The sequence below is a fragment of the Palaemon carinicauda genome, unplaced genomic scaffold (assembly GCF_036898095.1).
Source record: "Palaemon carinicauda isolate YSFRI2023 unplaced genomic scaffold, ASM3689809v2 scaffold272, whole genome shotgun sequence".
NCBI classification, from domain to species: domain Eukaryota; kingdom Metazoa; phylum Arthropoda; class Malacostraca; order Decapoda; family Palaemonidae; genus Palaemon; species Palaemon carinicauda.
The window spans coordinates 1-27672 of NW_027170373.1; the positions used below are offsets into that span (position 1 = coordinate 1).

At 46.2% G+C, this 27672-nt stretch overlaps 1 long non-coding RNA gene and 1 pseudogene across 1 annotated transcript; both read left to right on the plus strand.

Moving 5' to 3' along the window:
* Window positions 1–12: 12 nt before the first annotated feature.
* Window positions 13–26977, plus strand: LOC137636328 (uncharacterized). The gene is made up of 3 exons (XR_011043066.1): window positions 13–195; window positions 3748–3987; window positions 23705–26977. It is a non-coding gene; the product is annotated as an uncharacterized lncRNA (long non-coding RNA).
* On the plus strand, window positions 14423–14541 carry LOC137636332 (5S ribosomal RNA; annotated as a pseudogene).
* Window positions 26978–27672: the final 695 nt, after the last annotated feature.

The following is a 27672-nucleotide window of genomic DNA, read 5'->3' on the forward strand; positions in this document are numbered from 1 at the left end:
ACGACGCCAAACGCGAAGCTCCTAGCATGATGCCTTTCGTCGCCACGGGTCAGATGGGAGGTGGCTGCATCAACGAAGGGGAAGTGTACGAGGTGCATCTTGGAAGGGTCTATTTGAAGAGAAGCTCCAATGAAAAGTTGCAGCAGCATTTAAAGTACATTTACCCCTTCACAAGTCTTGTGGTACATGGAAAAGGTATTTAATTCTTATCAGAGTTTTTTCAGATGTCTGGTTTATAAAGTCTATGGGATTGAAGTGAATGAGTTCTCTCCATTCTCTGCAATCTAATGCCCCTTTTCTGCCCTGCGTTCTGAGCCGTTATATTGGTTCTAAGCCACTTTATTCCATTTGAACCACTTCATTGACTTAAACGATTTTCAAATCGTCTCGGTCAATGAGATTTCAATGACGTATGTATTATTTCTATTTGTGCTTTACCATAGTTCTTCGAGATCTGACTTTTCCTCCCCACACGTGGCCATTCTTTTTTATTTCGTGGATGTTCAGAGTTTGAAATGGACATATGACGAAAGAAGTAAAGAAGGATTAAGCTGGAAAGTGTTGGGGGCGACCAACGGAAAGCTTCAGTAGATCAGAAGACCCGAGTTGAAATTGCTTAGAATTGAAGGGAGGGATGAGAGAAAGCATTATGTCTAACTCTACAGACCAATTATCTTAATGGTCTAATAGTAAAGTGCTGTATGATGGAGTATCTATTTCAAGAAGGGGACTTCTTGGGACACGCGTAGTTCTTATGGATGCAACTTCTGTATGTTCGCCCCTTTTTTTCATGACTACCGGTACCGTATATGCAAGGATGTTTTTGTGAGTGGCAGTGTCCTTTGTTTTAGCCATGGCTCTTGCTATCCTTCTTTCTCTTTTGTGTCTGGTAAAACTTCATACTATTGTGATGTAAATAAATCTGGTTGATATTCCTATGAATTGATTTTCAAGTCGAAAACTTCATAGCAGGGTGAACTGGTTATTTCCTGAGAATGCTTGTATGGTTAAGTGATCCAGAAATTTGTCAACTTGAAGATTATATCAAAGTTATTTTCAATACTTCAAAAACTTTAAAGCAATCATTTTGTCCCTCTGAGAAAACCACAACATAACTTTCGAATTCCCTTCAAGATTCCAAAATAAGTAAACCAGACAAAGTTCCTGTGCTGTGCTCAGACTCTGTATCAAAAGTGTCTCATTGTAATCTTATAGAGAGTGCATCATTAGGACGATCACTCGTCACTTACACATTATCAGTTTTCCTGGTTGTTGTAATTTGAAGGGAAATATTTCAAGATCCATCATTTGTTTATTTTCTGTAACACTGGACCAGTCAAGATTACTATTTTGAATGTGGATTACATGTGAAACGAGTTCCCTCCTCTCTCTTCGATTCTCCCAAACTCATATCATTGTTAGGTTTTCTTGTATCCCCTTTGACCTTCTTACAGGTCAAGAAGAGGCAATCCATGGCTAAACCTCTCCTGAACCAACCGTTCCTTGTCCCTTTTTGTCCTGTGTCAAAACTTCCATTTTTTGAGTACCATTTGGGATTATTTCCTCTGCCAAAGAAGTTACGTCTTTACTCCTTTATTGTTTTGGGTCATTAGTGTAGAGGTACAGTACTTTATGGCACAAGAATTCAGCCAAATGTTTTCATAATTGACAACAATTGATTAGGATTTTGAAAGCGATTAAAAGGTGATATTCTTGATACTAAAACAGCGATGGAAAGGAGAATATGATTCACACTGATTTTGTTGTAATCAATGATAACAGCTGAGCAGAGTTTGAGCGCAGTCTTTTAACTCCTTCAAGATGTTAAGGCCATGTTTGGAGTTTCTCCTCTGGATTATAAAAGAGGACGGATAATTCAGATATCTTTTGTATTTAGATCCATTTGACAGGAGTTACACATTAGATCCGTATCCCATCTCATGTTTGCAGTAGATATTTCTGGATGACATCTGAATGTTCAATGAGTAGCTTCTTTATAAGTTATGCAGAAAACTGAACTTGAGTTGAACTAGGACAATTAATAGACCCTATCCAGGTTCATTATGCTTAAGAAGTCAGCAGATGTTGCTTCAAATGTTTTATTCCACCGTTATTGGAACATTGACTGTCTGTCTGCATGTCAGAAGCTACGTTGAATCTTTATCTTTTAAGGCAAACTTGCTTGAGGTTATGATTTTCTCTTTGTGAAATAGTGTCTGTTTGCTTGGAAGAGTCCAGACGTCTGTTGGGATCACTTAGTCTACTTTAACACCCAACTGCAGGCAAGGCCCTATACTCACTTTATGTAAATCAAGCAAACCTTGTCAATGATGGTACTAATTGAAAATATGTGATTATCTGTCTTCCTCTTATCATAAGTGGTCGGTTGCCTGATGCGCCCTTTCCAATGGCTTCTTTCAAATGCATCTTCTTCCACCAAACCTCTTCTCTCCACATCCTCCTTCACCTTATCTCGTCATCTAATTCCCTGCCTCCCTCTCGATCTTCTCCCCTTAACAGGTTCCTTCCAAGCCCATCCTTATTCCCTCCTCACCATTCATTCTCACGACGTGTCCACACCATCTGTCGTGACACTCTACTATGCCTGTCATCTTCCGTGGTAGGATCTAATTAAATCGGGATATCTCCTTGATGCCTTCAGACTTTTTGGTGTATAGGTACCAAAAATACTTGATTTCCTTTAAAGTTATATAATGATCTCTGTGGCATTACTTTTGATTTTGAGGCTCACAGCTTGAAGAAGAAAAGTCTTGATAATACTTCAAGATGGACCATTTTTTATTTATCCTATACAGTCCCTGAATTTACATTGTAGCAGAAGTTAATTTGTTTGGTATATTTATTTTTGTTTCTTATTTCTTCCTCTTGTTTTTTCCATCTGGGTATTTGAGTCTCTCAAGAAGCTTGCTGTACAGACTTGTTTTCTGTGAATTTTTGCTCATTTTGAATAATGGAATTGCTAGAATAGAAAGCTTCTTAGTTTATTTCCTTTGGTCCAAAACTACTTCAATTAAATCATATTTACCATAAAAGTTACTTGATATCTTAATTGAATTATTATTATTCTTATTATTATCATTATTGTCACTATCTAAGTTGGAAAAGCAAGTTATTTTCCCTGTTGGAGCCCTGGGGCTTACAGCATCCTGCTTTTCCAACTAGGGTTGTAGCTTAGCAAGTAATAATAATAATACTTGGAGGGGTGGGGGCTTCCTGGCCATCCTCCAGTAAGTACCTCGTTATGAATTTTAACAGCCCAAGTTCCAGCTGAGCTGAAAGCAGACTCTTATCAAAGGACTTAGGTTTGTGTAGTCAGGAGAAATACAAATTACTTTTAGAATTTGTAATATTTTCTGTTGTATTATCTATTTAAGAAACAATGTTTTGCTTTTCATTATTTCTATATTATGGTGCTGTATTTTCTGTTGTATTTTCTCTTTAATAAACAAAGTTTTTCAGCTCACTACAGTATCCTGTATATAACAATATGTCTGCTGTATGCATTACTCAAAGGGCACTTTTCTTCCTTCTACCCTACCTACGTGTTCCCCCCTCCTCTCTTCTTTCTTGCTGTCCATCCTCATAACGTTCCCTTCATGCTGCAGGTGCTGAATAGCCTCCCTGGGCCCTGTGTTGGGCCATCTGGTCCAAATTCATAAATCCCATTGAACCAGTATATCCTTTTTACTGTTACATTTTAATTATTGGTATTTTTATTCGCCACAGACACTAAAATGTTTATTGAGAACACAGACAAATCCAGCCATGACAGACCACAGAGGCAGCTGCCAATGACCTCGGATCACCTAGCAGCCCAGTCTGCCCTACCTGAACCTCGACATGTCACGTGGAGGACCATCCCAAGTCTAGACATCTTGCCATCATGAACCTTATAAAGTCTGAGTACTTAAAAGATGCTTCTCAAGTCATGCCGTGTCCTGTCCTTACTCTGGCCAGCGTCAGTGTGTGAGTATCACCAGGTCTTCTTGTGACTGTATTCAAACCTTACACTTTCTAGAGCTCATGTTTCCATCTCATGTTATGCATGAAGAGTGTTTGTTTGTTCCTACACAAATACAAACCTCGTACTCCAACAGAAGTATACTTTCAGGGAAGGTGGATGTCACAGCTGTTTGAACTTCACTGAGGTGGAGGTAGTTATTGCTGGGTAGTGGGGAAGACCCTCACATCTGACCGGCCACTGAGCCCTCACTTTGTTTTCAGCTGCTTTAGAGTACAGGTGAGCTTCTTAGATAATTGTGTTGGCAGATCATCGTGGGAGAGGAATGTTTGTAAGGAATGAGGGATTTGTAGTGGTTTCCTGATAACTGTGTGACAGGTGTCTGTTCAAACCTGCCAATATCCACATTCTTGTTTCTGTTAGACAGCATTCCTCATTGCTATTTATTCCCTCACTTGTGTGGCCGAGTGATGGCAGTGACTACATATTCCTAAGAAGGTTGGCAAGCCTTAGACATTGATGTGCAAGTGCAGTACACAAGACTTCTACTGTGGGAGAAGCTGTGCTGCTGTAGGAGTTCCCTCGACTCCCTTCACTGGAGACCAAGAAGTCTACAACTCAATGCAGAGGACTCCTGTGTGTGCATCCACAAGCTTCCTTCTGAGAACGTACCTTCGCCTTCTAGTATGGACAGATACTCCAGAGTTCACTTGATTACATTGCACAGGATCCCTACAGTACGTTTCAGAGTGTACCATCTGCTAGATCCCACGTGCTGGTCCCCAAGAGAAAGAACCCTACGTGTGTGCCAGATCACCAGTCACATAGGATATTCTTCCTCTAGATCCTACCAAGGAAGACTTCTCTGAGAACATCCAGGATGCCTGGTCTATAGGAGTCGCGTACTTGTGACTCCTGACGTTTCCATCCCTACGGGAGAGAGTGTGTATTACAGAAAGTGTTCTTTCCTCTTCCTGGATGATCTTTCATATCGTTCCCAGTAGAGAGAAGGAAGCAGTGCATACCTCTGTTATATCCGGTCTCATACCAAAGGAAGTACTGTACCCTCAACCGAATACTGCTACTTCCCCCAAAGAATAAGACATCTGAGCAAAGTAGCAGTTAGTCTTTGGTGATCTCTCTCCAAGTACGCAAGGATGGTACGTACCAAGAACATAGCCAGCTCTAAGTAGTACAGGATATAAAGTAGTTCACACCTGTTGTCAGCACTTTATCTCGTTACTCTGCTTAAAAGATTTTATTTTAATTGTTTGTTACTTTCCTTTTAGTTTTATTTATTTCCTTATTTCTTTTCCTCACTGGGCTTTTTTTCCTGTTGGAGCCCTTGGACTTGAAGCATTCTGCTTTTCCAACTAAGGTTGTAGCTTAGCTAGTAATAATAGTAATAGCGTGTAGATCTTGTCATTGGAGGTATTCTTTTGCAGCACAAGGACATCCACAAATATACATGGACTTCACCAGCCATGTGTCAATTACAAAAATCAAATAGATCACGTAGCCTTTAATAAAGAGAAAAGGAGGACTCTGAGAAATGTAGGAAGCTATAGAGGAGCAGATATTTGTAGTGATCGCCAACTCGTCATTGCCACTTATAAATTAAAACTGAAAGCACCCCACAGAAAGGTAGATAGAATACCTAGATTTGATACAACTAAGCTTCTAGAAGAGGAGCACACAGAAACATTTACAGTTGAATGTAGGAATCGATTTGCAGTCTTAGAACCTTTAAAAGACTAAGAGCTGACAATTAATGAAGAATGGTGTGATGTTAAGAACATATATCAGTCAGTTGGTAGTGAAGTCTTGGGAGTTGCAGTTACAAGGAGAAAACCATGGATATCAAATGATACTTGTGATGCTATTAAAGAGACAAAGACAGAAATTAATTGTTGAAAGTTTTCGTGGAAGTAATGAAAATTACAAGGTATAGCATGCTAAGTATTTCAGTATTGATAGTGAGGTCAAAAGAAAAGCCAGGAATGACTGGAGAGAATATTTAGACAGTAAAGCAGATAAGGCTGACAAAGCTATGAATTCAGGGAGTGGTTATGGTGTAAGAATTACTCATGGAATTATTAATGAAATCTTTATGGGGAGGCCAAGAAGAAGTCCCTTTTCTTTGGAGGGATGTACTGTATAGGCAACAGTGGTAGAAGGCTCCCCATGGCTCCCTCATCCACTCTGCAGTTGTTGTCATGGGCCCAGGCCCTTCAAAGACGGCTGCAGCGAGACTTTTGGTATCTGCCACACCTTCAGTACTGTCTTTGAAGAAACTCTGTCTGCCACCAAAATAGGATCAGGACCTCCAGCTGCTTCTTCCTCTTATGGAAAGTGTTGACAGTGCTCCACCCTACCGTGCCTGATCTGGCAGTTCAGGAGGGCTGGTAGAGGTAAGAAGTAAGGTAAGAGGACTCGTAAGTCGACAGTCCCCTTTTCCAAGTACAGAGAGTGCTTATGCTCGTCTTCACATCGGGCAACCTGGAGCAGAGCAGAAAGAAAGAAGAGAGAAAGACTTTGTGCGTTTGGTGGACCTGAAGGACGCTTGTTTCCAAAGACCCGTTCATCAGTCTTACAGGAAGAACTTCTGCTTCATCCTCAGGAGATTAGTAGACCAATTCAAAGCTTTGTGCTTCGACTGTGCACTGCTTACGTAAGTTGTCACTCTGGTCTCATTTTGTGGCTCTTGGACGGGATATGGCTTTTGAGGAGTTTTGTCATCTGTCTGATCCTGGCTTCTTCCAAAAGGCAGTTGCTTGAGGTGTTAGACCGACTACCCTCTTTTGTCGCAATCTGGGGTTTGTGATGAATTTTGAAAAGCAGTCTCTCCCTCCTCAACCGAGGATCAAGTGCCTTGGCATGTAGATAGATATGATAGTCTTTCCACCAGACAATCTCATTGACATAACCAGAGAGGTGTTGCTCCCGTTCCCATTTGAGAAGCTTATTCAACATAGGTGGCTCCACAAGCAATCTCTTCATTAGTGTCTGAGGTGTCACTGGCCGTTAGCTAGCGATCTCCAGTGGTGTGAGATTTGTGGGATAATCTTATCTGGTGGCTGGACAACACAAACCCCACCAAGAGTGCTTCAGGGAAATGGGTCTCAGAAGAAAAGCACCTCAAAATCAACTTGTGGAAATGAATGCAGCATTTCTAACACAATAACTTTCCAACGCAGTTTAATAGGGTACTCAGTAGTGTTGATGAGTGACAACGCTACAGTAATAGCATATGTTATGAGGAGCAACTGTCACGCGCACTCTTGTGAATTGACAAGTTAGGTTTACATCTGGGCAATGGTCTCCTTTAGAGCTATTAGCAAGGTGTCCCACACCAATAGGATCACTTGCACTCTACGCCTTTCCCTCTTTAAACCTAATATCGTGGTGGATCAAAAGAGTTTTGATCATGCCCAGGTATCAGGAGTACCCTGGTGGCTCCCTGATTACCACAATATGAGTGAGATCCTGATCTGTTAGCACTTTGAGTCGAGTTCCCCCAGAGAACTGTGAATACTTCTTCCAATCTGTGAAGTCGTTTTTGGTTGGAGACTGTGCAGTGTCTCCTCCATGCGAAAGACTTCTAGCAAGGGACTGTGCAGGAGATGTGTGAAGGTCTACAATTGGCCTCTGCAGTTATTATCTAAGGAAGAGGACCTTATCTGTGATTGGTGTTGTAGAAGGGACACTCCTGCCATCATTACTGCTCTAGCACAGATTGCAATTATCCTTGTCCCTGTTTTCGCTAAGGAAGCGCTTCTCAGTCATGCTTGGGATGGCTATTGCTCAGATTTGAGCAATTTCCTCTTGACTGAGAAGCTCCTAATGGGAGTTGTCTATGCTTGTGAAGAGCTTCAAGTAGCCTGGTCGTGCCCACCCTTGGACTTCAGTCCCCAGATTGGGATGTGATTAGTATTCTCAAGTTTCTTGTGCATGCCCCATATGAACCTTTTAAGATGAGTGTCAGACAAACATCTGACTCTGTACATTGTCTTTCAGCCACTATAGCTTTGTCAAAGTGAATTGATGAGCTTTTGACATCTTGCATATTCCCAATCAATCTGAAGGACTAAAGGAGGCCGCCTTCACTTGTTCCGGAGTTTGTGGTCAAGACCCAGCTGCCCATGATACCAAGTTTGAGTCCTCCTTCATCTTTTCTCAGGAGGCATCCAGAGGTCATCAGAATTATTTGCTCTCTGTCCTGCCAGTTTACTGTTGGTATGGGCATAACGCCTGTTTCCTCTCTCAAATACTTCACAAGTTCCAGGCCTAAGGTTCAAAGTGTGTCTCCAGCTGACTGACAGAGGTTTTCCTTTGCCACCTGTCAGTAGTTCTAACTACCTCGTTCAATGTTAAACGATAACCTTAGCTTTATGAAAAGGACTTAGGTTTGTATAGTTAGGAAAAATAAAAATTACTTAAAATTTTTGTGAATTTTCAGCTGGAGAGAAAATGTTGATATTATTTAAAGTTACATAAAACCAAATGGAAATTAGAATTTGAAAATTCACTTATGTAATAAGATAAGTCTCGTCTTACTCTTCAATTAACTGATTTTGTTGTCCAGTCTATGGTCTTATGTAACTTGATAGTACTCTTTCCACTTATTGTGCATTCACAATTATACAAGTGTGAAAAGTGTGAAAGCACCTGACGGGAAAGAAGTAGTAGCACAGAGTTACATACTGTAATGTCCCTCTTATGTTTTATCTCACATTACATCAATCTCTAAGTCAAGATAGTTAAGTAGTGTACTTCAGATGGAAGCTTAATAATGTAGATGTCTTGTTTTTATAAAATGACAGCAGGTTCTAAGTACTTGTCCGTGTTCAGAACATGTACAGACGGTCCTCAACTTACAAACCTTCGATTTACAAACATTGAGAGATACAAACACAAAGATAAGATAAAGAAATACTGTAATGAAACAATACTATATCATTTAATACAGTAAGCACAACGACGTTTGTCATAACCTGATATCTATTTCAGATGAAACCTGACTATTTGTTGACTTTTGCAGCTGAAAATCATAGGCATGGGATTCAAGTTAGGTCTACCTTAGGCCAAAATAAATCAAAATTACCTACAAACAATTCGACTTACAAAAAGCTTCTTGGAACAAATTAAGTTTGTAAATTGAGGACCTATATAAGGAACCTTCTGAGTCACTTTATAGGAACCAATTAAGGACGTTGGGTGTGGTACTTCTGCAAACTCAAACAAGAGTAAGTTGAGACTTATTCTTTTATATGAGGTCATTTTCAACCACTTTTGTAATATTGTGATTGGTTGTCTTCTATATTTGCTATTATATGATTGAATAGATAACCATTGATATTGCTTAGTGGAATATTTGGCCTTTCACGAGAATAGTAAGATTTTCAAATAGAAAAGCAGTTACTGTATAGGGTGATTTTGTTGACTCTTAAGATCTCAACTAATTGCCTTTGTCTTTAGATTTAAAAATGGTTATGTAGCTTCTGTAGCTATGTGCAAGGGCTGAGCAACTGCAGGATCAGTCTTGTGACCTCTCTCGTTCGCGAGGGAGGCCACTCATAAGGACTCCTCTTTAGAGGATGGCTCCTTACAGGTCAGCTTGCTGACCCCATGACCCTTAGGGGCGCCATTACCAGTGTCTGGGTTTTCCTGGTCCTTAGGCGGTTATGCTCTTAGTGCTGAGCGACCTCTCTTGTAACCATGCTCAGGGGCTGAGCGGTTGCAAGGCCGGCCCATGGAACTTGATGTGACTATGCTCTTCTGGCTGAACAGTCGCTTCTGTAGCTATGCTCAAGGGGCTGAGCAGCTACAAGTCAGTTGTTCCGTAACCAAAATACAAACCACGCTATTTACATTGGGTTTACCTTTTAGCGCAGCTGAAATAGCGAGCCATTAGAATTTAACGAGGGTGTATTACCCCCGCGCTAGTTAGCGGGGGGGTAGGGGAGTGGTAGCTAGCTACCCCTCCCCCCCCCTCACACACAGGTGAATGCTCACTTTCACTTTTGGCTCGGACTGGGACAGACGTCTCTGTCTTGGTCCTCGCTTGGCAGCCATTATTTGTTTTGTCTTTACTTAATCGCTTACTTTTCTTTTACTCAATATATATGTAAACATGTTTTCATGTTTGTATATATATTTGAGTATAGAAATCAGTATGTTTCCTTTTCAGAGTTGTGTGTGTAGTGTACGATATCTCCGTGGAGTCCTCGGCAGTTAGGCCACCACGGCGTAATTTTATGGGTTGCGATCGAGTTTGACTTCGGTCTTTCTCTCTCTCTCTCTCTCTCTCTCTCTCTCTCTCTCTCTCTTGAGGTCGTTCACCCTTTTACTACGTGTTACTACGCCCTTGTAGCTTCCTTCCCGTGTTGGGGGGGGGGGTTGCTACGCCGTACGTTTTGCCTCAATTAGTTTATGAATCTAATTGTAGTTGTTAATTTTTCAGCTTGTAGAACGATTCCTTTCGGGGTTTTCGTTCTTGCTTTAGTATTCATTCTTTTTTAAATTACATAATTACATAGTTTCATAATTATAATTGTTATAATTCTGTTTTGGTTACAGCTCTCCTTCCGTGAGTGTAAGTGGTTGTGAGGGCACGTGCCTGTTGTGTAATTCTAGTTTCCTTTCCCTCGGGATTCCTCTTCGGAGCCTTCCCAGGGGAATGAATGTGTACTAATGTTTTTTGTTTTTATTTTTTTACAGTTACCGATCTTGTTCGTTTCTGTAATATGACTACGGTTTGAGCTGTGTTGTGGAGGCCTGGGGATTCGGCTGTTGCTGCCTCCCCTTTGGATTTTCGTCAGGGGCGTGTCTCCTTCTACTGGAAATACTCCTGTGACGATTGACAGCTCTCCAGTTCATTTTAGAACTCAGGAGGCTTGCCTCCTTGGGTGGGTAACTTTCCTTCCGAGGGAAGTTTTTCCTGTCCAGGCTTGAGTTTTTCCCCTTTTGGGGGGTTTTTCTCTTGCCTTTTTTTCGTGCGACTATGCTCTTGGTGCTGAGCGGTCACACCTGCAGTTTCGCTCAAGGGGCTGGGCAACTGCAGGAGCCCCTCTTCGGAGGATTGCTCCTTTTAGGTCACTGGCTCACCAGTCTCTTCTACGAAGTGTTTCTCTTTCGTTCGCGAGAGAGTACACTCATAGAGACTCCTCTTCGGAGGATTCTTCTGCTGCTGTTGCTGTTGGCCTCCTTCGCCGAAAGGCTCACCGTCCGCCTCGTCGTAAGGGCCTCTCATCTCCCTATAAGGGTGCTAAGAGGCGCCTTTTTGAATCTACGTTTGCAGCCTACAACTCCTTCATCCGCCCTGGTGCAGATGGACAGCAGTCTGACGGGCAACGGTCTTCCCGACGGACAACGGTCTTCCGGCGGACAGGCACGGTCTTCCGGCCTGCTCCTGCTCAGTGTTAGCGCACAGGCGCTTTTCTGCTCATCAGCGCTCTCCTGTTCGCCAACGCTCTCCTGTTCGTCAGCGCTCTCCTGCTCGTCGGCGCTCTCCTGCTCGTCGGCGCTCTCCTGCTCGTCGGCGCTCTCCTGATGTTCGCCCTCCTCGCCAGCACTCTCCTGCTCATCAGCTCTCTTCTGAGCGTCAGCACTCATTTGAGGATCACCGCCCTGCGGTCTCTAACCATCCTACAGTTCCTGCTGAGCTCCCTGCTCGCCATCAGTCTTCTGACCCTGTGGCTACGCAACATCGTTCAGGGCGTTTGTCAAAAGCACATGTTCGCCAACGCGCCTGCGATCTTCCTATTCCTGCTCGTGAACGTGCCGCGCCACCTGTTCCTTCACAGGATCTCACGCGTCGACCTCCTGCTCGCCAGCGATCACCTACGCGCCAGTGATTACCTGCTCGCCAGCGCGCACAGGCTATTTTAGTATCGCCTATTCGCCAGCGTTCTCCCACGCGTCAACGATCGCCTAAGCGCCAGCGTTCACCTGCTCGCCAGCGTTCACCTGTCTCATCAGCGCGCTCAGGCGATTTTGGTATCGCCTATTCACCAGCGTTCTACGCGTCAGCGATCTCCGGACCGCCCGTGTGTGTTACAGCCTGCGCGCCAACGTTCTCCAACGTCTCGTCAGCCGGAGGTTCTAAAGGGACATGGTTCGCCGGCTACTAGCTCGCCATCGCGCGATCGCTCACCGGCGCATGCAGCTCGCTATCGCTCGCCAACGCGTCGCCATCGCCTACCTGCGCGTCATCGCTCACCAGCTCACCACCGATCTCCTGTTGTTCCACATCGCCAGCGGTCTTCCTCAACCACGCGGCAGCGCGTTTCCTCGCCATCGCGCCAACGCTTGCTTTCGCCGCCTCAGACACGCGCTCATTCACCTGCCCACCCTCGCGCCCACTCGCCTGCGCGCCCGCGCGACCGCTCGCCCTGCGCGCTCGCGCGACCATTCGCCTGCGCGCCCGCACTCCCGTGCGACCATTCGCCCTCGCACGACCATCGTTCACGGCGAATTCCGCAGCCGGGGGTAGCAGCAGGAACGCGTGTTCCTAGACATCGCTCGGGATCGCTTCCACCCAAACACAGGTTGGTAGTGCAGGATAAGGATACTACTGAGGAGAGGTTAGTACATCATTCTTCCCCACCTTCTTTTCAGGCAGGTACTGTGGGGTCCACTCCAAAGGATCGCCCGATCCCTTTCCCTTTAGCGAGGATTTCGGACTCTGTGTCCTTGGATCATCAGACTTGGTTTGGTCCTCTGGCGCGGGCGTTAGTGAGGGTTATGAAACCAGCACTCGCCGACCAGGGTAACAAACCAACGGCTGTCTCTCCTACGCTGAAGAGAAAGAGAGGAGTGGACTTCGTGGTGACTTCCCCCAGGGCGAAGTTGGTTCCCAAGAGGTCGGTCGCGAAGGCCCCTTCTCCTGCTCGAGTGTTTTCTCCTTCTCCCGTGGACGGGGCCTTTCCGTCCTCAGGTGAGTCCAGTGGGGCGGTAGTCTTCCCCTTGGCACCAAGGGGGGAGACTTCGCTTCATGGAGGAGAATCATCTCGTGAGGAAAAGGCCCCTCGAATCTCTTTGTTGGGATCCTGTATCCCTCCCAGGAGGGAATCCAAGGACTCCAAGACCGTCCCGAAATCCTCCTCAAGGATTCGCCAGGAACCCACGACTACCCGGGGGAATGTCCACGTTTTACCCCAGGAAGAGATCCCTGGGGCAGGAGACTTAGCTGCCAGCCCGCGGGGAGGAGAACAGCAGGAATCCGAACATACCTTCTGGCAGGTCCTAAGCCTGATAAGGCAACTTAACGGGCTTATGGATCCAGTCATCGCCCCCCGTGAAGGCAAAGACACGATCTTGGATGAAGTGTCTGACGTTCGGAAAGCCCCGAAGTCCAGTGCGGCTCTGCCCTGGTCTCGGGGTCTGAAGAGTGCCAGAGCTAGGGCCATCCTTGAGAAGAGTTTGTTTGTGCCCAAGGACAGAGACTTAGACAGCGGCTGTGCGGAGGAAGTCGACTTCCGTTTTCACTTCTCCAAGGCGCTTTCTTCCAGACTTTGCAGGGCTCCAGCGCCTTTTTCTTTCAACCACGTCGGCCTAAGTTATCGGCTACGACAACTGAGACAAGGTGTCCAATTGCAGTTTCCTCCTGTCAGGAACAGATGGCACGGGAGGCTCCCCCGGGGGGGCCATAGTCCTAGAGGGAGCGGCAGAGTTCACGAACTCTAGGATTGCAGGTTTCACGCTGGGAGGATGCTTAAAGTTACTCATCCGGATGACAGCTTCCCGATGCCCATTCCCGCACGATCTCTGTGATCAGCCAAGGATATTGCGCCTGCCTTCTCTGTCAGCGAATTCAGTGTCTCTGAACCTCTATGCCATAGCGTTGGTAAGAGTTGCCCGGTTGGGCAGAATGATCCATACCTTAGGCGAAGGTCCTCCATAGGATCATCGTCGGCTTCACCCCCGGCTTCTTCAGTCGATCCTTTCTTGTAAGGAAGGATCTGAGAGGGGAGTTCCGTAGTCGACCTCTCAGCCCTGATCAAGTTTGTCGAACAAACTTCGGCCAGCGTAGAACAGCAGAATCGACCAGACTGGTAACGAGGCGACAGGACTCCTTAGGACCTGGATCGGAAGGACGGGTACTTTCAGTTTCCATTCCATCCATCTTCCAGGGAGCTCGTGGAATTCAGCCTAGACTGCAAGTATTCCTGCTTATGATGCAGTGTGGCAATCCCGCCGTGGCATCGCAGGTTTTTTACCCCTGAGAACTCTCCCTGCTTTCCTCATGGCCGCTCAGGTGCAGGCTTCCGCCTCCTTCGCTTTTTGGAGGGCTGGTCAACTCCGGTAGGCTCGGGTTCGACCTTCTTCAGCGCTGGGACAAGCTTCCGGATGCTTACCATGAGTGTGGGTTCATGGTATTTTGCTAGGAGCCTTCTCTTCTTCTGCCTCAACATCTGGAGTATCTGGCCATGATATTGAGTCAACGGCCTTACCACGTTGGAAACCCCGCTTCTCGTCCGTCCAGCAAGGTTAAGCAACGTCGGTTCTGGTCGGTACTTGGATGGGTGACCACCTGGGGACGCCAGATTCTGTTGCCACATCCTCCGAGCCTTCCCTTCTATTCAGTTGACTGTGGCAAGGCTGAGGAGAGTCGCAGTACCTGTCCTCAGCCAAGCAGAGCTTTCAGCCCTACCTTGGAACGTTTCCTAGTTCTCCTTTCCTCATTGACCCGTCTATAGTCCGAACGGTCGCTTCAGGATAAGTTCCATGTGGGGCGGTCCAAGTTCCGGTGGTTTCAGGCAACGATTAACCGGACTTCCTGGCCCCTATGGGACCAGCGGAACTATTAGACCTGCAATGGGTGTTGACCTATGGAACCTCTTGATGGGAGTGGATATTCTCGTCCTTTCCCCACATTCTTGATGCTGTTCTCGGACTCGTCAAAGGAAAGGGGGGGGGGGGGCATGTTCCGGTCCAGGCCTATGGTCAGGACCTGAAGGATACCTCTCCATCATTCAGGCAGGCTTAGGGGCCGTAGTCTGGCCCCTCTACAGATCCTACAGCTCCTGCCGAGTCGCTCCGTGCGCGTCGACTTCGTAATTCTGGCGTGTTTTAACCCTTTTACCCCCAAAGGACGTACTGGTACGTTTCACAAAAGCCATCCCTTTACCCCCATGGACGTACCGGTACGTCCTTGCAAAAAAATGCTATAAAAATTATTTTTTTCATATTTTTGATAATTTTTTGAGAAAATTCAGACATTTTCCAAGAGAATGAGACCAACCTGACCTCTCTATGACAAAAATTAAGGCTGTTAGAGCAATTTAAAAGAAATATACACCAAAATGTGCTGGGAAAAAAGTAACCCCTTGGGGGTTAAGGGTTGGAAATTTCCAAAAAGCCTGGGGGTAAAAGGGTTAACCAGCAGGGGACGCTTTTTCACACCTTCACATCTTGCAGTAGAGATACCGAGATTATTGAGATACTCTCAATACCACCATTGGCTCTCTCATTCCAGGCAGAGGAATGTTCTCTCCGACTATCCGAGCAGAGCCTCGTAGAGAGAGTGTACCTGGGGGTCTTTGGCCTTGAGTAACTAGCAAGTCCTGGTCTGGGGGACCTGATCGCGACAGCTTGGAACCTCAAGCTTCCGCTGTTCTTCCCCCCAGTCTCAGACCCCGAGACTCTGGCAAGATGCATTCCGGTGATGGTGGGACAACTTCGACGCCTGCGTCTTCCCTCCTTTTTGTCTGTGGACAATGGGTCTCAACAAGACCAGGTTGTCTGTCAACCTTTCAATGGGAGAGCTCCACTGGGACTATGCGCAGAACGGTTTCTGGACCCTCTGCTTCCCCTGACGGAACTCCCGGGAGAGCTTCTCCCACGGCGCAGACTACTCAAACAACCACACTGCAACATCTTTCCCGAACCGGGGCGTCGCTTCGGCTTCATGCCTGGAGACACTACGCCTCCTCCTCAAGAAGAGACAACCCGCTACAGTCGCGCGACGGAGGTCGCGTCATCTGCGATAGTCATCAGCAGGGGTCTTCCAGGCAAAGTGAAGAGTCTTCGGTGGTTGGTGCCGTGGGAGATATACCTCTTCCCTTGAGGCCTCTTCTCCAGCAATAACGGTCTTATTGCCTTTCGGCGGGAGGAAACTCCTTTCCGCCCTCGGCAATGAAGCCTGTCGGTCAGCCTTTCCCTGACCTTCAGGCTTAAAGAAATAACTTTTTCCTGCCCGCTGGATCTTTCCTCGCTCATGCGAAGCTACGATCGTCCCTGCCCTAGTCGGAGGAAGACCTCCAACTTGGAGTATGGCTCGGACTTTTTAATCCCTTAGGAGATCTTCTCAAGACCCATTACGACAGGCCTCGGATTGTATTCCGTCTTGGGTCTCCTGCTCACTCTGGCCGCGGCCAGTGTGTAAGCAATCTTCTTGGTCTCGTACGACTCCGCCCTTTCTAAGGAAGAGGGGAATGCAACATTCAGGTTTGCTCCTGAGTTGTTGGCTAGACTCAGAATCTTGGGGTCCCGGCCCTTCGGTCCAATTCCTTCAAGATTTCGAGTCTCCATTCTGTATCTGATGTCCCAAGACCTTCTCTTTCTTGCCAGTAAAGGAATCGAGAGGTTAGCTTTGGGAACAGCTGCAGTTTGTCCTCAGTTGCAGCCGATTTGGGAGCACAAGGAGGACACGGGGGAGAGTCACCAGTATATCTCTTCAGCCCGGACTCAAGGACATTCATCTCGACCGGTCTCCAGACCCTCCCCCGTCACGTCGCCTTACAGCACGATGTTGGATACATCGCAACGTCCCTCGCCTTCGAGTAATACTACTCTGTGATGCAGGTGCTACAAGCTGGAGTCTGGAAGCGTCTAATGACCTTTGCAGCCCGCTTCCTGCAGGGCGTGACCCACAGGAGTTTCGATACGTTTTCTATCGCTCTGTGGTGGCTACACAACAGCTGGTCTAACCTCAGGCTCCTTTTTGGACAGGTAGCAGAAGGTTGAAGGCATTGTTATCAGGTTTTAGTCTGCATGAACGAAAGAAGTATGTCTGGCCCTTATTTCTTTCTTCATCATCCCCTCTACGGGGAAGCAGCATCCTGGTCTCTGCATAGCTGACCTCGAACCTCTGCAGGTAAACCATGCTTCCTTGTGTTCCGAGTATTGAGTCAATACTGTCGCGTCCCCCATACCCTGACGAGGTGGTATTGGGAACGTCCTAACCCAGAGTTCCTTCTGGAACTCCAGGTCAACTGCCTAGGACGGGTCACACTTCTTCCTTCACACACAAGCTTATGTAGGCCACACGGTTCCTTGCGGAGCAAGGAACTTGTGAGGGGCAGGGACTCCTTTTCTCGAGTGCGACTCACTCGGATTCTGAGTCCCCGGGTAAAGCCAAAGCCAGTATGGCTGGGGACTTTCCACCCTACCTAAGGGGTAAGTCACCCAATGTAAATAGCGTGGTTTGTATTTCGGTTACGGAACAAATGACAAATTCGAAGATAATTTGTATTTTTCCTAACCATACAAACCTTAGCTATTTACACATATTTGCCCGCCAGCCCTGTCCCCCAAGACAAGTCCTATCTCTAAGTGAAAGTGAGCATTCACCTGTGTGTGAGGGGGGGGAGGGGTAGCTAGCTACCACTCCCCTACCCCCCCGCTAACTAGCGCGGGGGTAATACACCCTCGTTAAATTCTAATGGCTCGCCATTTCAGCTGCACTAAAAGGTAAACCCAATGTAAATAGCTAAGGTTTGTATGGTTAGGAAAAATACAAATTATCTTCGAATTTGTCATTTTTGTGACCTCTCTCGTTCACGAGGGAGGCCACTCATAAGGGCTCCTCTTCGAAGGATTGCTCCTTATAGGTCTCTTCTACGAAGTGTCACCTCTCTCGTTCGCGAGAGAGGACACTCATAGAGACTCCTCTCTGGAGGATTGTTCCTGATAAGGTTAGCTTGCTGATCCAACGGCCCTTAGGGACACCATCACCAGTCTCTTCTACGAAGTGTTTACCTCACTCGTTCGCGAGAGAGGCCACTCATAGAGACTCTAATTCGGAGGATTGTTCCTGATTAGAACAGCTTGCTGTTCAATCACTAACACTTCGGTGTTTAGTGATAGGGAAACTTCGGTTTCTCGTTATGCTGACCCTTCGGGGTCTCGTAACATTAGTTACGCAGAACCCTTGGGCTCTCGTAACTTTAGTCACTCCTACACTTCGGTGTTTAGTGACAGGGAAACTTCGGTTTCTCGTTGCGCTGACCCTTCGGGGTCTCGCAACTCAGGCTACGTTAGGCCTTTTAATCTCTTGTTCCCTTAGTTAAGACCTGCTGTCCTGCTGTCTCCGTTTCTGGCTGCTGACGCGCTGTTGGCGCCCACGACTAAACCTGTCACTGCGCATAAGGGACTAGAGCGCAAACTGCGCCTCTAATCCTTCAGCTCCAGGTTTAACCTACACCCCCTCATGCTGCTGCTGTTCCAGACTTAGCGCCTCAGCGCTCACCTGCGCACGTGCACGCACCTGTTCCTGTTACGCGCCAGGTTTCCCCTGCGCTCCCACACTGCGCGCCAGCGCCCACCAGCAGTTCCTGATTTAGCGCGCCAGCGCTCACCTGCGCAGTACTTCCAGTGTTGATCGTCGGTTCTGTGCTGAAGCAGACCTGCCTTGGTCTTCTTCAGGGGATGCCCTCCCTTTAGGGACACATCCCAGTTCCTGATCGACCTGTCAGCTGATCCTTCAACCTAGAGCCCAAGCGCATGCGTGCATTTACGCACGCGCACACGCGCTAGCGCCGACGATTTTCTTATGTGCACAAACGCCGACGATCACACCTGCGCTGACGATCTTCATACGCGCGTGAGCGCCGACGATAGTCCACGCGCGGGCACCAATGGTTTCCCGCGCGCATTTGGCGCGCCCATGCACCCGCGCGCCCGCGCGTGCTCCTATATTTTTCCCCGCGCGGGCACCAATAGTTTTCCGTGCGCATTCGGTGCGCCCGCGTGCGTGCGCGTGCGAGCATTTCTTTAATTTGCGTGCCCATCGCACCATCGCACACCTGTGCTCCCGCACCCTGTTGCGCAGTTCCTGATATAGCGCACACGCGCTCACCAACGCCCCAGCACACTTCTACAATTCAGCGCGCAGTCCAGGATGTGCCTAAGTTAGCGCACGGGCGCTCACAGGTACCTCTGGACTCTCCATCCAAATTGCGCAATCCTGTACGCACGCTTCCAGTTGCGCGCCCATCACAACAGCGCACACCTGTGCGCCCGAATCCGACTGCGGCGCACATCGTTGGAGTTTTTTTCCTGAGAGATCGCAGACGCTCACCAGTGGTTCAGCCTGCGGCATCTCCAAGTCTCTTCTACGAAGGGCACCTCTCCCATTCGTGGGAGAGGTCTCTCATAGTGACGACTCCTCGGAGTATCAAGTCTCCTGCGCGCCCAGCACCCCCACGAGCTCCTCAGGGTAAGATGCCTGTGCAGACTGCGCAGCGCTCACCTGCACGCCAACGCGCTAACTCACCATCGCGCTGGCATGAGGCTGCGCAATCGCGCCCTCGCCCAGTCTTTCCAGACACGCGCCCACGCACTGCTGCACACTCACGCCCAACAGTCTTGCATCAGGTTGCTGCGCGCCCGCGCACATGCGATCAATTGATTGCACCCATCCAACCTTCAACCATCTCCTACGTGCACCCGCGCGCTCGCCATCAATCTCGCACGCCCGCATCCTTGCGCGCTCGTGAGCACAAAATTCCTGCTGCGCACGATCCTTTCCAGGAATCATCGCGCTACCACCAGCTCGATCTGCACCCCGATCGCAAGCGCGATCACGCACAAAATTTTACCGGGCTTCAGGCGGACAAGTCAGCGTCCCGTTCCCCTCCCAGCAGGCGCATAACAGCGCGCTCGCCGGTGGAGGGGAGGTTTCCGGACAGGTCTAACGCCCCTTTTTGTTTCAGCTTCGTTCAGGCGAACCCTCGTTTGTCAACTCCTCCAAGGGATCGAACGATCCCCTTCCCTCCAGAGGGAGTGTCTGACAGCTCGACTGTCAGCCAGCAACCCTGGTTTGGGACCATAGTCAGAGCTCTTATGCAGGCTATGAAGCCTGTGCTCGCTGACCTATGTCACATATCAGGGGCAGCTCCCTCCCCTCCTGAAGAGGAAGAGGGGAGTCCCCTCCAGGGTGACTTCTCCAAGTGCTAAAATGTCTCCTCGCAAATCCTTGCGCAAGGCTCTTTCTTTGCCCCAGACTTAATCCCCCTCCACTGCGGATGAGGATTACCTATCCTCTGGGGAGTCGGACGAGCCGGTCCGTTCCCCCATCACACCATTGGGGGAAACTCCGCCTCTTCCTGAGAGGTCTTCTCACAGGAGTAGAGAAGAGCCTGCATCCATCGTTACTGGAGTCCTGTATCCCTCCCAGGAGGGAACCGAAGGACTCGAAGACTGTTTCTAAGTCTTCGACAAGGATCAGACAGGAGCCAGCTAGACCTTTGGAGAACGTCCACAAATTCCCCCAGGAAGAGCACTGGGGATGAGAGACTTTGCTGCTAGCTCTTCAGGAGGAGAACACCAAGAGTCAGAACATGCGTGCTGGCAGGTTCTGACCCCCAGGAGGAACCTCAACAGGTTTCCAAACCCAGAGGCCCCTCCTAGTGCCCTAGACCAAGTCTAGGGCACCCAGAAACCCTCTAGGGCCAGTGCAGCTTTGCCCTGGTCACAAGGGATGAAGAGTGCCAGAGACAAGGTTGAAGGCCAGCTCTCAGAGTGCGCCTCCTCCAACGGATCCAGCGCCGATAACAAGCTCCTCCCTCCTCCTCGAGCCCATCAGAGGAGGTATTTCGAGATCCTAGAGGAGACTTGTTTGGGCCTTACGGTTCACCACTCCGTGGAAGAACTCACTGGGGGAGTCCCTCTAAAGAGACTCTCCAACCGACACGTGTCCTATTCTCCTACTGAGATCCTAGGCCAGGAGAATGTAGCGAAGTGTGCCATGCAGGCAACTTCGTGGTCTGTCATCTGGCTGGGGTCTCTGGGCATCCTACGGGAAAGAATAGATCTCCTCGTTCCTTTCCCTGAATTGGAGGCTGTTTTCGGACACCTCAAAGGAAGGGGGGGGGGGAGACCACGTTCGGTACCACGGTGCCTCAGGCCTGTGGTCAGAATCGGAAAAGTGCCTCCATATAAATCTGCTAGTGATGAATGCCGCCCTTCCTGGCCCTTCATCAGTGCCAACTAAGATCTAGCGGATCACTCTGAGTGGTTATGAGCGACAACACCACAGTAGTGGCTTATATCTACAAGCAAGGAGGTACCTTTTTAAAGCAGCTATCCCATCTCTCAGTAGAGATACTGAGATAGCCCGAAGCCCACTCGATCCCTCTATCGACTCGCTTCATTCCAGACAAAGGGAATGTGCTCACCGACAGTCGGAGCAGAGCATCTCAGATAATGAGTGACGAGTGGTCCTTGGATCATCCAGTGGCCAACAAAGTCCCGACTTTGTGGGGTTATCCGACTGCGGATCGGTTCGCTACAGCGCTGAACTTCAAGCTCCCACTGTATTACCCCCAGGCCCAGATCCCAAAGCACCCTCTGCGACACAAGCAAACAACCACATGCCAACAGCTCCCTCAAAACCGTAGCTTCGCTTCGACTTACTACCTGGAAGACTATCCAGCATCCCCTCACTAAGAGAGGATTGTCGCAACAAGTTGCAAACGGGATGTCTGGACACCTGCGTAGGTCATCCCCAGGGACCTACCAGGCAAAGTGCTGAGTGTTTTTGTGGTTGGAATCGTGAAGGAGTATCTCTGCACTCGATACCACTGTTCCAGCAAGAGCGAAGTTCTTCGTTTATTTGCGGAAAGAATGCGCCTTTCAGTCTCGGCAATGAAAGGCTATCGCTCAGCCTTAAGGCTAGCCTTCAGGCTCAAAGGAGCGGACATTCCTTCCTCGCTGGAACTTTCCCTACTCGTACGAAGATACGATCTTATCGCCCTCAGTCAGAAGGGAGACCTCCTCCAGAGCAATTGGTTTGAATTCTCAGGCCTCTTAGGAGGCCTCCCTACGAACCATGTCGCCAGGCTTCAAATCGACACCTAGCTCGAAAGGCGGTGTTCCTGCTAGCTTTGGTCTCGGCCAAGCGAGTCAGTGAACTTCATGGTCTCTCGTATGACATCGCCCATGCAAGAGGATGAGGGGAGGTAACGTTCGTAATCGTCTCTGAGTTTGTGGCTAAAACACAGAATCCGAGAGTGCCGGATCCTCGATTCGACTCTTTCTGGATTTCAAGTCTTCGTTCTGTAACAGATGACCCAGACCATCTCCTACTGTGTCCAGTAAGAAGTGTGAGGTTATATCTCAAAGAACGGCTACTTTCGTCCCCAAGTGTAAGGTTTGTTTGTGAGCACTGGGAGAACAAGAGGAGGGTCACTAAGAATACCATCTCCGCTTGGATTCATAGGGTGATCCATCTGTCCCTGAATCCTGACCCTCCTCCATCATGTCGCCTTAGAGCGCATGATGTAAGGGGCGCAGCAACGTCCCTGACCTTCAAGAAGAGCTTCTCAGTGACGCAGGTTCTACAAGCAGGGGTGGAAGCGTCAGATGACCTTCACAGCCCACTACCTGCAATACGTGACACACAGGAGGCTCAATATGTTCTCTATCGGCCCTGTGATGGATACACAATAGCTGGTCTAACCTCAGGCTCCTTAATAGACAGGTAGCAGAGGGTTGAGGGCATTGTTACCCGGTCTTAGTCTGCGTGAATGAAAAGATTTGTCTGGCCCTTATTCTTTTCTTCATCTGCTCCTCCCTTGGAGAAAGCAGCATCCTGGGTTCTTTGCATAGCTGACCTCAAACCACTGCAGGTAAACCATGCTTCCTTGTGTTCCTAGTATTAAGAGTGATACTGTCATGTCCCCATACCCTGACGAGGTGGTATTGGGAGAGTCCTAGCCTAGAATTCCACCTGAAGAACTCTAGGTCAAATTCCTAGGACCTTCACACACAGCTTATGCAGGCTGCAGCAGTTTCACAGCAATGCTAGTGAGGCGCAGGGACTCCTTATTCCTTGAGTACTTACACACTCAAATATTGAGTCCCCGGGCGAAGCCAAAAGCCAGTATGGCAGGGACTTACCACCCTTCCTAAGGGTTGAGTCACCCTATGTAAATAGCGTGGTTTGTATTTCAGTTACGGAACAAATGACAAATTCGTAGATAATTTGTATTTTTCCTAACTATACCAACCTTAGCTATTTACACATATTTGCCCTCCAGCCCTGTCCCCCGGGATAAGTCCTACCTCTAAGCAAAGTGAAGCACTCACTAGTGTGTGTGAGGGGGGGGGGGGTAGCAAGCTACCCCTCCCTACCCCCCGCTAACTAGCGGTGGGGTAGTAAACCTTCGTTAAAATTCTTATGGCTCGTCATTCAGCTACGCCGAAGTAATTACCCTATGTAAATAGCTAAGGTTTGTATAGTTAGGAAAAATACAAATTATCTACGAATTTGTCATGTTGCCTTGATGTCCACCTTCCATTCAAGGAAAATATTAATAGCATAGAAGTATAATAGTTTGGTCTTTCAAAGACAATATCTAGTAAATTATTTAGAGTTCATATTGAGTAAACTCTTCAATATCATAAGAACTTTTACATTATAAATGTTCTGTCGTCATCAATGCGTTTATCAGCTTTGTGATAACATTTGTATGATTATTCTTGCATATCTTTCAGGTACATTTGCTCCTCTTTCACTTGATGGAAGGAGCGATATCATTCTCCAGTCACAAGTGGAATATTCGTAAGCAGTGTGTTCAGGAAGAAAATATGCGTGGGAGCCAGCCAGCCTTCATCCCTTTTGGATAAAATCTGCACAACCTAAGAAGAAAGAGAGATATCAGTCAAGGATGGAAAAACATTCTCCAGATACCCTAGAGTCACTGAAAAAGTTTTCAATATTAGATGTTTTGTTTAGTTGTATGTTAGTAATATTCAGCTGGTTACTCCAAATCTCATTCATAAAGCCCATCTTTGTTTAATCACTGTTAGATACTTTACTGTATTTGGTTGAGCACTGTTGTATGCAACTGGTCTTCAGATTTAGACCCTCCACCAGTTTACCTCGAACTTTGCCTCATTGAAAAGTTTTTTAATATTTTTCAAAGAAAATCGTGAATCTTCAACTAAATATTGGTCATAGCATCAGTTCGTTTTCCCCTAACAGTTGCAACACTTTCCTCAACTTTCTAACTTCTCTTACTCTGTCTTGTTCAAGTTGTCTTCCCACATTTGAGAACAGATTCTCTAGCTCAGGCATAGGAAATCACAGAGATGAGAGTTGATAGTATAGTCTGGCTCTCTTAGAAAATAAATTAATAAATGACTGAAATCTACCTATAGTTAGCCCTCTGTCTATATAAGATGAAACCCTTGAAGGTATTGGCTAGTAGAGGGCAGAGGACAGTGGAGGAGCTCCTCTCCAAAAAGGGTGTAATTGGGTAAGCCTACTTTGTACCTTAGATTTCCCTGTGCTAATACAAACTATGTTGATAAAGATCTTAGATTCCTTAGAAAAGAAATACTAGCTAATCAGAGTAATACATTTCGTATATAAGACTTCAATAAGCAGATTTATTTCCTTTGATTACTCCGCAATAACTCCACAGTACTTTATCAAGCATAATGTCAATCAAGACATAAGTTCAGATTCTTGAGTTATTGGTCTCCCTTTTTATACTATCACTACACAGGCAGTCATTCTAGTGTGATTTGAGTTTTGTAGATTCCAAGTATTGATAATACTTTATACATGCACACATACACACATATACCAAGGCACGGGGTAGCCGACATCAACAAATGAAACAAAAACAAAAAAGGGGACCTCTACTCTCTACGTTCCTCCCAACCTAACAAAGGACTCAACCAAGTTCAGCTGGTACTGCTAGGGTGCCACAGCCCACCACCCCACATTATCCACCACAGATGAAGCTTCATAATGCTGAATCCCCTACTGCTGCTACCTCTGCGGTCATCTAAGGCATCGGATGAAGCAGCAGGGCCTAAAGGAACTGTCACAATCGCCTGCTATTCATTCCTATTTCTAGCGCTCTCTTACCTCTCTCTCATCTATCCTCCTATCACCCAGAGCTTTCTTCACACCATCCATCCACCCAAACCTTGGCCTTCCTCTTGTACTTCTCCCATCAACTCTTGCATTCATCACCACCTTTAGCAGACAGCCATTTTCCATTCTCTCAACATGGCCAAACCACCTCAACACATTCATATGCACTCTAGCTGCTAACTCATTTCTTACACCCCGTTCTCACTCTCACCACTTCGTTCCTAACCCTATCTACTCGAGATACACCAGCCATACTCCTTAGACACTTCATCTCAAACACATTCAATTTATGTCTCCATCACTTTCATTCCCCACAACTCCGATCCATACATCACAGTTGGTACAATCACTTTCTCATATAGAACTCTCTTTACATTCATGCCCAACCCTCTATTTTTTACTACTCCCTTAACTGCCCCCAACACTTTGCAACCTTCATTCACTCTCTGACGTACATCTGCTTCCACTCCACCATTTGCTGCAACAACAGACCCCAAGTACTTAAACTGATCCACCTCCTCAAGTAACTCTCCATTCAACATGACATTCAACCTTGCACCACCTTCCCTTCTCGTACATCTCATAACCTTACTCTTACCCACATTAACTCTCAACTTCCTTCTCTCACACACTTCCAAATTCCGTCACTAATCGGCCAAGCTTATTATAAATGGTAAACATCATCATAAACATTGTAAATATTTCAGTGAAATTCTCTTGTAGGTTACTACTTATTGTAAACCTTTAGTTGAACAGAGTCGTCTTGACCGTTGTTCCCAACATGTGAATCGCTCGGCCAATTGGCTCTCAGTGTTGAGGCTGGTTACTTAGCTAACCTTGATCATTGATTATAATGTGAAACTAAGTTTATGTCAAAGGAGTTGGACAGCTAACTGAGCATTGACTGAAGGATATAGATAAGAGAAGGCAAGTCATGAAAGGGTTACTAGACAGAAGCTTTAGGTTGCATACAGTTTTCTTTGCAGGGCCAACTACAGTCAATACCTTGTGGGGAGGTTTATGATGTATATAGTATAGACAGGTCACTTGTGTGTATATTGTGTACTTAAAAAAGCACAAAGGATAAAATACATAAACCATTTTAACAGGGTTTGTCAGCTCCAAACTTCAAACCAGATTACCATAAGAACAGACTTTTTGTCCCCCAAAATATCAACATAGTGTCATATATTATGTCTTATTATCTACAAAATCAGTAAATCGGTAAACCTTTCATTCATTATTGTGTATAATGAAGGATAAACATTATTCTACACAACTTATATAATGTAATAAAACTTCCCTCTTTGGTATTTTCCATTTCATGGACTTACGTTGTCATGTCACTTCCCTCTTAATTCAATTCTTAAAAAATTTCTATAATTTTTTGTCACTTTCTAATGAATTGCTGAAGATATTTTTATTTGATTGTATGCATAAGACCCTTTTCTTTAGAACTTTTAAATCTTTCTTATGGTCTTTTAATTGTGTTTGTTTGCTGATAACCACTTTTAAACTTTGCTTGCTTTATAGTCCAACATTCACTTCAGATGAACTTTGAAATATAGATGTCAGTCATATATTTAAGGCTTCAAAATAACCTAACAACCACATGTTTTCAATAGCAACATCAGAGATTTGTTTGTAACACTTTCAACAGATTTTTAGAATTATGTCAAAGTATTTGTACGTTATTTTTCTGAAACTTCTGCTCAGCTGAATCCCGTTTTGCAAACGGTGTTATGAAGCGAAGAATAAGAGTATTGATTTTGAAGTTGTGATGTAAATAAAAGATTGCTTTAATGTTTTTTAACCTTTACAGTGAAGAAATTTATTTTTACTCTGCCATGACAAAATCGTGAAACTCTTATGTTTGACCGAGAGAGGTTTTGTGAAATGAGATGTTGTTCTGTGATTTAGGTTTGCTTTGAACTGAAGAGGTTTTAATTTTCCGGTTAATGATAGACAGAGAGACATTGTTATTTTATGCATTGTAACTCATCTTTTGAGTCTGTGGGAAGAATCTCTATTGATTTTATGATATGATGCAAGAACCATTTTAGGTATGTTCAGGAATATCAGGTAAAAGTGCTGTTTCTAGAATTGCCTCTGTATGGGAGTCATGTTTTAATAGGATTTCTTTTAGAGGAGTAAATTGATTGTTTTAGGATTTTAAATTTTGTATCTCCGTATTTCTATTAGAATCCAATTTTAGATTTTTGGTATGTTAGTGTAAGTGAGCATTGTTAAATAGAGACTAGATTCTAAAACCTTTCTTTATTACAATAAGTTAAACAGGAAGTTAAAATCCCAAGAAGTATTATTGATAACTTGGAGGGAAATGTTTTGTCTAATGTTCTGTCAGACTAAAAAGGAAATTACTTAGTTTTTTTCATAACTGTCTCCCCCTCTGTTAAGTCACAAAACTCTTCTCTTTGTTTTCCTAAAATTCTTTCACCTGAATACTACTACAAAATTATACCATTATCATCGACTTTTTTATAGACGTACAAGTTCTCATCTATTTTTTTTTTCACATATGAGCTTTGTATCCATCTAGTGTACTGTAAAACTC